At 45.8% G+C, this 12,940-nt stretch overlaps 1 protein-coding gene across 10 annotated transcripts in view; it reads left to right on the forward strand.

Moving 5' to 3' along the window:
- The window catches only part of OSBPL3 (oxysterol binding protein like 3), a 157,541-nt gene that overhangs the window by 35,279 nt on the left and 109,322 nt on the right, over positions 1-12,940 (forward strand). The gene's annotated exons all lie outside the window — the stretch shown is intronic.

Here is a 12,940-nt window from a genome sequence, read left to right on the forward strand (position 1 = left end):
GTGTGCAGATAACAATGATAACAATAATCACAAGATTTACAATTTACTTTACAAGTATTTTCTGAATTTTTGGATAGCTTCCAAGTCACACCCAGTGCGGCTCTATCAAATTGCTGACAATTCAGTGAAAGAACCCCAGAAAATGGATAATGTTTTCTGTTCTTATTAGTACAGATTTCAATAGGTAAACTGAGGCAGATTTTCAAATCCTTTTCTCCTATGCCTTAAAAAAAAAAAAGTCCACTCTGGAAAGCTGAACAGCCCTGTGATCAGAGGACATGCTGTCCCTTTGCTCCCTGGTTGGTCACGGCTTCTCTTGGCATCGCTCTCCAGCAGGGACGTGGCAGGGAGCCAGCTCTCCTTGAATAGTTGATGAGCCCCAGATTTAGGAATAAAGCGCCCTCCCTTTGCCTCAGTCAAAGATCTTAAGAAGATGCCCTTTTCCTATCTGATCAGGGGCTACAAGAAAGTCCTGGGAACCCAAGAGCTGCTGGAGCCTCTTGTTAAAGAAGGACTGACTAAGCTTCCGTACTCAGATTCCCCTGGGTAGAAGGTTTGACCGTCTAGAAATGGTCCCATGCAAGGTTAAGTGACTTGCCTAAAGTCACACAGGAAGTAAGCAATAGACTTGGGGTTTGGATGCTAGTTCTCTGACAGAGTCAGAAAAAGGAGGTTTTCCTACCTGTCGGCTTATCTTGGTCAAATTGCTTGGCCTCCTTGGTCCTCGGTTTACTCAGATGTAAAATGAGAGGCTGGGACTGATTTCTGAGGCCCCTTTTAGCTCTAAGTCTGTAATCCTTGGATTTCTGAGCTAATACTCTTTCCACTGTCCCAAGGTCACACCAACAGCAGCTCTTTGGCATCTGGTGCCATTCATTTAGCTAAATGTTTTGATCTTGAAGGAAGGGTCAGAGGTGTGGGAAAGCAGATGCCTTTCTCCCCCCCCCCCCCCCCCCTTGGAGGAGGTTTCTGACTAGTAAAAATGTGGCTGTGGATTCATTTCCTTAAATTCCCCAAGGATTTCTCAAGGGCTTCCTGGGTGCTAGGGGCTAGGGACCCAGAGACAAAAAGGAGACCCCCCTGCCTTACATTCTCTCCGAGGAAAACTCCGCAGCCGCAGAAATGCACGTCCAGTCATTTCTGAGTGGGGGAATGGACTAGAATGAGCTAATTACCTCGTAGACACGGACCCTTCAAGGTCCCTGGGCTTGAGTGGTTGGGAGGATGCCAGAGGGTGGTCTAAAGACAGGACCTGGTTTCAAATCCCTCCTCAGACACTTCCTTGTTGTATCATTCTGGACTCATCACTTAGCCTACATGTCAGTTTTCTGGCATGTAGAGTGATGGGGTGGGGCTCAGTGACCTCTAAGGGCCCTTCCTGCTCTGGTCTACACAGCCTGAGTTTGAGTCTGGGCTCTGACACTTAATAATCAAATGAAATAACACAGACTTCTTGGCAACCTTGTTGTTCAGTTGTGTCCCACTCTTCATGGCCCCATGGACCAGAGCTATCCATGGGGTTTTCTTGACAAAGATACCGGAATGGTTTGCCATTTCCTTCTCTGGTGGATCCTTTGGTCAGCAATCAGGGCTAAGTGACTTGCCCAGGGTCACATGGCTAGGATGTGTCTGGGTCACATGGCTAGGATGTAGTCAGATTTGAACTTATGTCTTCTCGTCTCCAGGTCTGATGGTCTATCCACCTGCCTTGGCAGATGTTAATGTGTCTATTAGTGTCAGCTGTGACAAGTCATCTAGCTTCAGCTTCCTCATCCATAAAATGGGCGTAATACTACTTGTACTGCCTGCCTCTTTGGGTTGCTGGGAGGAAAGGGTTTTTTTCATTTTAAAATCTATAAATGGGAGTTGTTACTGGTATTCTTTCAGGCCAATTGGCAGAGGCCCCTTCCCTCATGTATTTGTTAGCCCTCTTCTCTCCTGGGTGTTCTCGCATCCTATCTTCGGAGCCTTGAGGAACTGAGTCATTTGGCACGTTGCTGCCTTGATAGAATGTCGCTCCTGGAGAGCAGGATAATTTTCTTATTGCCCGTATTTCTAGGACCCAGCAAGCACTTAAATGCTTTTGGCCACTCAAGGGTAAAGGCTGCCCTTCTCTGGCTCGAATCCACCTCTCCAGGCTCACTGTAAATGGGCCTCCTCCCTCCCTCCCTCCCTCTTGCCCAGTCTCTTCCCTGCTCTCACCTTGTCTGGGCTGTGCCTCTTTTCTCACCTCCACCCAAGACCCAGGCTGCTCCCATGTCCTAGGAGAAGCCTTTCCCGATGCCCCTCTTTGCTCATGGAGTGCTGCTCCTCCATTGGCTTGCTACTTTTGCTGTGCTCAGGCAGTCCACAACGTACTCTGCAGTGTTCCCATTGGGTAGTAAATAGGAGAGGACAAAGATGAGTGGCTGGCCTGTTCATGAGAAAAGGAGGAAAAATGGGGGCGAGAAATGGACCACCAGGTGAGTCACATGCTCAGTGTTTTTGTGGGGGACCTGAGTCCCCGCCCTCTTTTTCTTGAGCTCCAAACTTAGTTTCTAAGGAAAATCAGGACCCAGGGAAACCTAGATTTTGAGTGGAAGCCATTGTGTGACTGTGTGTTAAGGGCCTTGGGGAAAGATGATTAGAGAATATTCACCTTGGAGGGGGGCTCTCTCTTTTTACAAATGGACAAACTGAGGCCATGAGGGGGAAAATGCCTTGCCTGGTCTAATAGCATTGCATCTGGCATCACTTTAGTATTAAGTAAAGATGAGTGACGTTTAGAAGAGCTTGAGTTGTTAGAGCTGTCCAAAAGTGTCCTTGAAGAGTAATGAGTTTCCCGCCACTAGAAGGAGCACATTAAAGATCAGAGAACCATAGGTTGGATCAAATGATCCCTAAGATCCACTGATTCTAGGTGAGAAGACAAGCATAGTGCCCTGGCAGTAGTTGTAAAAACTTTGATGTGTAAAAAAATGAAAAGCAATGAGTGTAGAACCAACCCATTGAGTTTGGTCCTGCTCCACTGACTACCTCAAAAATATGGTTACAGACAGATAACCCAGTGGCAGAAGATTCCCATATCCTATGATCCTGGAGGTCATCTGGACCAATCCCCCCATTTTTATAGGTGAGAAAGCTGAGCCCTAGAAAAGAGAAGTGACTTCTCGGAGGTCATATGACAAAGAAGTGGAATTTGCACCTATGTCCTCTGATAATAGCTCTAGCTGGCATCGTACATTGCGTAAAAGAATTGAAGCCTTTTTTTAACCCTCACCTCCCATCTTAGAGTCAATAATATGTATTGGTTCCAAAGCAGAAGAGTGGAAAGGTTGAGGCAATGGGGGTTAAGTGACTTGCCCAGATTTACATAGTCCGAAAGTATACAAGGCTAGATTTGAGCCCAGGACCTCCCTGCCTCTAAGCCTGGCTCTCAGGCCAATGCACCACTTAGTTGTCCCCTTGAAGCCATTTTTAGATGATTGGATTATAGAATTGGAAGTCATCCAGGCCCCACCTCCTCACTTTATAGATGAAGAAACTCAGGCTCTCGCCAGGTTTAGTTCCCTGTGTCAGGTCACGTGGGGAATAAACAATGGAGAATGGAATTAAATGGAGACCTTCGGACTCCAGACCCAATAGCCTTCCCACTGGGCCATATGTGTCCAATACCTTCACTTTGTATCTGAAGAACCTGAGACCCCCAAAGGGGGTGGTGTGCTCAAGGTCACCTTCATAAGGAGCCAAGCTGGGATTCAAAGCCAGATCTGCTCACTGCCACTCAAGGGCTCCTCCCCACAGCTTCTCTCCATAACAGACTTAGTCATCTCAAAGAAAAGGCTTCCAGGAATGCCATGGGGAAGCAGACTATGCATAATCATGGCTTACTTGGAGCTGAGATATCTGTTCTCCTGGGTGAGCTGAGTTGGCATTTCTCTGATGCTGCTGCTAAGAGCCTTGAGCTGTTCTCAGGGATATTCCTCTTTTCATCCAGTCCCTACTGAAGTCCTTCCCTCTCCCATGCTCCCCACACATTATTGGGAGTGATAGACCTGACTCAGAGGTCATTTAGTTTTAACTTCCTCATTGATAAATGAGGCTGAGAAAATGACTTGTTCAATATGCCACAAATACAGACCCAAGATTTGAATTCAGGTCCTCTGACTCCAAATCCAAAGTTGTTGTTGTTTTTTTTTAATTGCTACATTGGTTTGATTTGTTAAATGTAATAGTAGAATATAAGCCCTCTGAGGGGCTTCACTGTCATGTGTTTCTATTTCTATCAAGGTTATCTTCCTAAAACTTGACTTCAGATCAATTGTGTAACTACCTTGTTCTTTATGTCACAGGCTTGCCCTGTTTCCTCCTGCAATATGTATGCTCCGATGATCAGTGATTTCATCATTGTGGGTAATCCACCCACTGGCAGAAAATACACCCCCCCCCTCCATACCTTAGGAAGTTGATGTTGAACATTTTAGAGGGGTGGATGATGAGTGAGAAGTGTCCTCAGGCATGTGTGGAGAGGGGAAGGGGAACCACTTGGCCCCAAGGCCCTCTGGCTTTCTAGTAACAAACTGTGACAAGGTACCTACAGAGAGGGGAGAGGGCTCCAAGTGCCCTTGTGCCATAGGTTCCCACCACAACCTTAGGAGGATCATCAACAGGATGAAAGGGGACTTGGAGAGCAACAAGACTAGCCCTCTCATTTTAGAGATGGAGAGTCTAAAGCCCCAAGTTAAGTAACTTGCCCAAGGTCACATGGGTAGGAAGAGGCAGAACCAGAATTCCCTTTGCCTACAAATCCCATGTCCCTTATGTAGCACCGTGATGCCTCTTCCAAGAAACAAAAATACTTCCCCATCTGGTGGCCATCTTTTTAAGAGAAAAGTCTTTGGAACTTGCCCAGTCTAAGATTACAAGTGACCATTTTGTCACCAATGGTACTTGAAGGCTAATCCTTTTTTCCTTGGGATCACACCTGAGTTTCATTCATACAGGGAACTCCCACTGAGGCCACTCCTTTCACCAGAGCACACCAGAACTTGCTCAGCAGCTAAGTGTTGTAGAGTTCCTGGGGCACTAAAAGGTTAAGCAGCCTGCCCCAGAGTCACCTAGTGAGCAAGAATCAGAAACTGGACTTGAACCTCTGTTTTCCCAGGTCCTTGTCTCCTTCACTTTGCTGCTTCTCCCTCATTCTTTTTTCAAATGAGAGTCCTTTCTATGTCATGATAGTTGTCATGGCCATCCTGCCTTATGCCTTTTCTTTTCTAGCCTAAATATCCTCAGGTTCTCCCAGGGATGCTTGTGTACCCTGGTATCTGATCATCTCTTTTTAATAGTCACCCTCCTCTGGACTCACTCCTGTCTCATTCCCTGCCAGCCTTATTTCCCCAAAGATGAATGTTTTGGTAGCCTAGTGAGCTTCCCTACCTACATAGTTGGCTTTCAGAGGCTGACTCATTCTTAACTGTGCACCACTAGAGAGAGTGGGAGCCATAAAGATTGGCAGCCCCGTTTCAAGGCTTGCAGGTTATTTTAAGATCCCACCCCAGCTTTGGCCTTTAGCACCCTTAGTCATTCTGAAATGATCTTAATTAGGCACCTCCTGGCAATTGATAAACTCCCAACTCCTGAAGCTGGTGCAGCCCACCCAGTTCCCAGAGCAGCGAGCTACAGGAGGTCTCAGGGCACTACTTGCCCACGTGATTCAGTTTGGGGGCTGAATTCTCAACAGTCCCTCATGAATGAGGAAGATTTCCCCCAGCAGCTATTTGTAACCATGGATGACTAATGATGGTCCTCCAGACACTCCAGACAGCTTTGCCACAATCTGGAGCTTTGATTCCTTTGTTCTTCTTCCTTTTCTTAGTTTTGCATTTGGAGGATGTAAGCTTCCTGAGGGTTTTTTGTGTTTTTTTGTTTCCATCTCCGCATTGCTGAACACAATAAAGGCTTGTTGCATTGAATCAAACTCCATTTTCCTAGTGTACCCTTGAGCTCTCTCGCTTCCCTCTGGAGTGTTCTGTTGCCTCTAGACTCCTGAAGGGCCAGAGTCTAGTTCTGATATTTTCAGATTGATCTTGTGACTGTTTTAAAACATATGTTCCTTCCTCTGCCCATTTCAGCCTTTGTTGGGAGATCCTAAAATTGTCTTCTGTCCCACCATGCAAAGCTTCACAGTGAGCTCCTTTGTTGTAGTTTGTTCATCGTCCTGATTCGCATCATCATCGGAGATGATGTTAATTCTTGCTCTCATTCTGCCCTTTTACTCCATCGTCTCCCCACCTCGAAAACCCCCACCTGCCACCACAGTATGTGTCATCCATGTACCAAGATGGAAATTGAGTTTATGGTAAACCATGACCTGAATTTGAGGTCTGGTATCTCATTTCTAAAATATCCTTTTCTTCCAAAATATTTGTTGGTTCCCTGTTATCGCCTCCAAGAGAATGACCTGAGATTTAAAGCCTAATTTTAAATATGATTGCATGTTAGGCACTCTCTATGCCCATCAAACTTGCCTCTTTTTCACGGAATGAACTGTTCCTTGGAAATGACGTTTCATTTCCTTTCTCTGTCTCTGCACACACGGATTGGCCCCCATGGCCAGAATGAACCTCTTGGGCCAAGACCTTCCTGAGCTTTGTTTTCCTCTTCTGTAGAAGACGGGTGTTGGTCATGATGACTTCTGAGCTTCCTTCAAGCTGTGATGATCCCTGCTTATGTCCCCCTCCTAGGATTCCTACCAAGCTTCCCACAAAGCCCTTCTCGGTCACCACGTCCTACATGTGGCTCACTAGGGCTATCCATGCTGGAAAGGCTTTGCGTGTGGGTTCACCAGGGGTTGTGTGCCTCTAGTCTGAGGACCAGGCTAACTGCCTGAGAGGCTGACTCAGTGATGACCAGCTCAGTCATAAAGCCATCAATAGTTCAGCCTTAGCAGCACTTTTTAGTCTTTTCAACCGTTTTGTTATTCCCTCTAGTTTTTTATCAAGTCGCCCCCTCCTAATTCTGTCCAACAGAATCCTTCCTGGAAGCCAGAAAAGCATTTACTCAGAGCCACCCACCATCCAACAGCATTGTTGTTCACCCTTTGTGTCTTGGAGAGGACCAGTGACATCATACAGTGATGTCTTGACTTACACATGACTTGGATTTAAGTGAGGCAACCTGTACATGTTGTCTTCCAGAGTCATTGAAGTTCACTGGTAAGACAAGAGTTGGGATGACCAGTGATGGCTCCAGATGCGTTGGATGACCTGGATGTGCTTCTTTAGCTGCCTTCCTGGCCACTGTTCCAACAGCATATGACACCGTCCTCAGGTGTCCCTTCACCTGCCTGAGGCTTTCCATTCCACTTCATCATTTGGATGGCTCTTCTTTATTGGTGTGTGTGTGTGTGTGTGTGTGTGTGTGTGTGTGTGTGTGTGTGTGTGTGTTTTCTCCTGGTTCTGCTTTTTTCAGCCTTCTCTCTTCAGTTTATTCAGGTCCTTCTGTGTCCCTGAATTCACTTGTGTTTATTATTCGTTCATTATTTAAGATGCTCATCTGTGTGAATTTAGCATAAATTGTGCCCCATCGTTCTGTTGGAAAAGCCATTTTTGATCGATGTAACAGCCCTCCCCCCTTGACTAGGACCTGCCTGGCTCCCTGAGGGTTTAGGAAGAGGGCTGGCTGAAGTCCCCTCATAACAGCGTGGTGGGGCAGAAAGTCTGGACTCAGAGCCAGACTGAGGTTAAGCCTGTCCAATCAGAGTCCTTGGAGGAGTAGTGAAAACTGGCCTCATAAAAGAGGCGATGCAGGAAGAGCTCGTTCTTCTCCTGGACACTCGTCATGCTCGCTCCCTTCTTGTGGACCAGCCACTTGGGGTGGACAAGCCAATGCAGCAGGTGTCAAGTGTAGTAATTAGGGCAGCCAGGTGACCATGAGATCTCTCTCTCTCTCTCTCTCTCTCTCTCTCTCTCTCTCTCTCTCTCTCTCTCTCTCTCTCTCTCTCTCTCTCCCCTTTACTAATAAATAATTTTAACTTAACATACAACCTCCTCAGAATTTGAATCATAGTACAACCCATAGTATGTTCTGCCATCTCCATTTTGAAGGGGCCCCTTTAGACCAAATGAGAGAACCTATGCAAAGTCCTCTTTGCAAACCCTACTGTGCGCTGTCCAGGTCCTAGCTCTTACTGTTGTCTCTCCACACAAAGTGGGCCTAGAAATTCTAAGACCACGTGCAGAATCCCAATAGAGGCGAATCTGCCTCAGTGGATGTATACACACACCAGCCACTCTCACCTCTCTAGGGAGAGCTCCGAGGAGAGCTCAGTGTCCTCCGGAACGAGCCGGCCATCCATAATTTTCTATCCTGCCTCTTATCCAACATCACAATCTAGTTTATCTCCCGACTCTTTTTTTGTTCAGAAGCTTTAGTCCTCCTGGGATTCCATTTCCCTGGGGGGGTAGATGGGAACTTGGAGCATTAGCTCCAGGTCTGCTTCTGGGAGCACTCTGGGCTTGGGGGGGGTGGGGAGGATCTAGGGTCCGGCCCGTCTTTCCCCGTGGCATCTTGCCTGCTGTGCTGATGACGTCTAGGACCTGGAGCAGGGATTTGAGGGCACCAACTGGCACTCACTTGCTTTCTCCCAGAGCTTCTGAACTTCCCTCCAGATGTTTCCTCTTTAGACGACTGCTGAACCAAAATAGAAAGAAGCTGGAATTTTATGATGCAGCCGAGATCTACCAGTATTTAGAGGACAGAGAAATCTGGAAGGGACTTTTTCAGTAAGTCAGAACTAAGAGGAATGGTGAGCATGCTCCCTGCAGTCAGGAGGAACAGGGACTGGGGGGCTTGGTGGGAGCTTAGAGAAAGAAGGGACTGGAACACTACATCCAAATGAATTAATTTCTGTGTAAATGTTTATTTATCAACTTCCATTGTTTGTTCTGCTGTTCAGTATTGGGTTTCTTTTTCTTTTCTTAAAAAAAAAACTGTTAACCCTCACCTTCTGTCTTAGAATCAATACTGTTTTGGTTCCAAGGCAAAAGAGTGGTAAAGGCTAGCTAGGCAATGGGGTTAAGTGACTTGCACTGGGTCACAGAGCTAGGAAGTGTCTGAGGCCAGATTGGAACTCAGGATCTCCTATCTTCAGGCCTGGCTCTCCATCCCTTGAGCTACCTAGCTGCCCCCATGTTAGGTTCCTAATAACACATTTAATTACATAGAAAGCTCACCTTTGGGCAGAGCATCTTTTCTTGTTTTAATGTTGAGTATATTTTAATTGATGTCTTTTGTTTTCCCAACCCCATTATTTCCAGCTGTGTTCTCCCCCACCCCAACCAGCACTTATAAAAACGTTTTAAGAAAGGGAAGAAAATTTTGGAAACTAAGAAATGCTTTACAAAAGACTCTAAGGTTATTCACAGGATCCCCCTGCCTCGGTCTCCCACTTTGGATTATATTTTATGTTTTCAATGAACAAGCATTTGTTTTCTCTCTCACTCACCTCCCCTCACACTTAAAAAGACCCCAGACTCTTGTTGCAAACATGGGATCCCCCACTATGCAAAGGAGCAGCAGGGGGAAATGGCTTCTCGTATTTCCCTGACAAGGTCAAGCCTGGTCATTTGAATTCTGCAGCATTCACTTGGCGGGGAAACTTTGTTTGAAAAGCCAGAGAAAGAAAATGTGATCGTGAAGTCCAATAGGCTACCCTGCATTGATTCCCATAGGAAGAGTGAACTTCAAATGCAGTACGAGTTAAATCAAGGTGTGAGTCCAGAGTTCATCGGAGTCTCTCATTCTCTAGAGAGTGGGATCGCCAGAGCCCCAAGGGACCTTCAGGACCATCTCATTTTTCAGATGGGGAAATAGGCTTAGCAAAGTCAAGTGACTTTGCCCAAGATCACCCAAGAAGGAAGGGATGGAGCTGGGACTTGACCCCAAGTCTGATGCCCGATGCCTCCAGACCCAGCGCTAGACTATAAGGTGGGTCTGCTCAGAAATTCTTTAAAGACATGTGACATAAAGGCCATTGAATTTCCATTTGCCAAGTGCTTGTACTTTCTTGGGGGAGTGAAGAATTGGTCCAGTTGTCCAATTTCAACTATGTAGGGAAGCCCCCAATATGGACATTTTCTCTGTTGTTACAGCCTTATTTAGAAGAGTAGTTTTCCAGTTGGAAGATATCTTAGGGCACCTAGTTCAGATCTCATCACTGACAAATGAGGAAACTGAGGCCCAGAGAGGTTGTGGCTACCTGAATTCACACAGGTATTAAGTGGCCAAGCTGGGATTTGACTTCAGATTCCACAACTCCCAATCCAGGTCTGCTTTATAATCTTTGTTCTCTGTGGACACCAAAAGGATAAATGATGCTCTCTAGGGTCCTACATCCAGGAAGTGTCGGAGACAGGACTTCCCATCTCCGTGACTCCGAGGCCAACTCTTCCTCCTCTGGCCAGTGTTCCTTCTTTGCTGGTTGACTGCTTTTATGGAATAGGAATGGTGCTTGAGGACAGTAAAATGATTGAATGAACATGGTATGTTTGGCTCGAGGGTCCAGCTCCTCAGAGGAGAAAAATGTTATCGATCGATTTAATGGTGTGCTGATCTATTTGTGAACTGTTCCTTCATGGCAGGTCGCTGGGATTGAGCGGGGGGGGGGGGGGGGGGTGCCCTGGTCCTGCCTAAGCATGGTCACAAAAAACAACAACCCGAGGGCTGATGAGTTAGCGACAATCTGGCTAACAAAGCCCAAATATGCCAACCTTTCAGAGGGCTTAGAAGGACTCATCTTCCAGATTTTAAATATTTGGCTTTGCAAAGCCAAAGGACGGACCCTTTGTTCCTCTGACAATAGCAAAGCAGGTTCCCCTGGTATTCGTAGAAACTCATTAAATTTGGTTTCCCAGCAGAAAATGGGAAGGTTATGGGCAGTGTGAGGAGAAGCCAATAAAGTCAGCTGCCTAATGCTGGCTTTTAAAAAAAAGCCTTATTGTTGGTTTTCCTGGGAAATGGTACTTCTTCAAAACAGCCCATCCCCCAGAGCCACCCATGTCATTAAAAACAGGTAGGCAAAGCTTGCAGATTGAGCCATCATCTCTTAGGATGTATGCAATGATCCACACCCATGGTCTACCACCTCTCCACAAAGAAGAGGCAATGGGTGCCTCATTATCCTTTCAGGAGAGCCAACATGAGTTGCAGCATGTAATCTGAATTCTGACATCTTCCAGAGTTATTCACACCCATTACTATTGTTTAGCTGTTTTCAGTTGTGTCCTACTCTTTGGGGGAGTTTTACTGGCAAAGAAACTGGGGCAGACAGAGTTAAGTGACTTGCCCAGGACCACATGGCTGGTAACTTTCTGAGGTCTGATGTGCACTCGTGTCTTCCCAACTACGGCATCCCTTAGCGGCCCCTACACATTACTGTAGTCACTTGCTGCCCTCCTGGCACTGTCACTTGGCATCTGTTCATAGGGTTCTTCTTCTGTATCTCTGAATTCCTCATATTGGTCCTTTGTTATGGGATGGCAACATTCCATTGCATTCATGTAATGCACTTGGCTTAGCTCTTCCTGCATCCACAGGCACTCTGACTTCTACATGGCTGCCTTGCCCCAGTTTACCAGGGTTGTTTCGCCAAACCCTGAAGACTGCATTCTTGGGTGACTCTGTTGGAGCCAAGTGGAACTATCTCCAGAGTTAAGTGGAGCCACCACTAGTGCTGGCCTCAGAGATGGGACTTTCTTACTAGCTTTTCTTTTCTTTCTTTAAATTTAATTAGTAAATTTAGAATATTTTTCCTTGGTTACAAGAATCATGTTCTTTCCCTCCCCTCCCCCATAGCCGACGTGAAATTCTACTGGGTTTTACATGTGTCATTGATCAAGAGCCATTTCTATATTATTGATATTTGCACTAGCGTGATCATCCCCAATCATATCCCCATCGACCCATGTGAACAGGCAGTTGTTTTTCTTCTGTGTTTCTGCTCCCACAGTTCTTTCTCTGAATAGCATCTTTCTCATAAGTCTCTCAGAATTGTCCTGGATCATTGCATTGCTACTTGTAGAGAAGTCCATTACATTCGATTGTGCCACAGTGTATCAGTCTCTGTGTATACGGTTCTCCTGGTTCTGCTCCTTTCATTCCGCATCAATTCCTGGAGGTTGTTACAGTTCACATGGAATCCCTCCACTTTATTATTCCTTTTAGCACAATAGTATTTCATCACCAACATATACCACAATTTGTTCAGCCATTCCCCAATTGAAGGGCATCCCCTCATTTTCCAATTTTTGCCACCACAAAGAGCGCAGCTATGAATATTCTTGTACAGGTCTTTTTCCTTATTATCTCTTTGGGGTATAAACCTGGCAGTGCTGTCTTAGTCAGGCTTTCTGATGATTCTTAAATTTCTCTTCTTTCTTCTTTGTCATCTTCATCTTCATCATCTTTGTCCTTTTCTTCCTTCTTCCTTCTTTTTGAAAGACAGCAAATACACTTTCCTCCCTCTATGAAGAGGTGGGGGACTACGGCTATGGAGCAGGGTGGATTATGATCAGGTGTGTGCACATTGGATGTATTGTTGACTGCCTTCCCTTGGCTGCTTTTCCTCTTCCTATTAAAATCTTTTACAAAAGAGAATGATAATTACAAAAGAGTCTTTTTGGAAATGAAATCTTTGCTTTGGGGTGTTTTAACTCCATCAGAACAAGATTTTCAAAAAGAGGAAGTGATAGAAATGGGTTAGTCATAGCCTGCTTGGAGAGAGTTAATGGCCTTGGCTTTAGTTTCAGGAGTGATGGATCCACCTTCAAATCCTGGCTCTGGTTTGACCTATCTCTAGGGCTGTTTTAATCTCATTTAAATTAACTTCAATTTCTTCGGGTTCAATATAAGAATCTGGTTTGATGCAATAGGCTTTTATTAAGTTCCTACTATGTGCCAAACA

The sequence above is a fragment of the Monodelphis domestica genome, chromosome 5 (genome assembly GCF_027887165.1).
Source record: "Monodelphis domestica isolate mMonDom1 chromosome 5, mMonDom1.pri, whole genome shotgun sequence".
NCBI lineage: Eukaryota > Metazoa > Chordata > Mammalia > Didelphimorphia > Didelphidae > Monodelphis > Monodelphis domestica.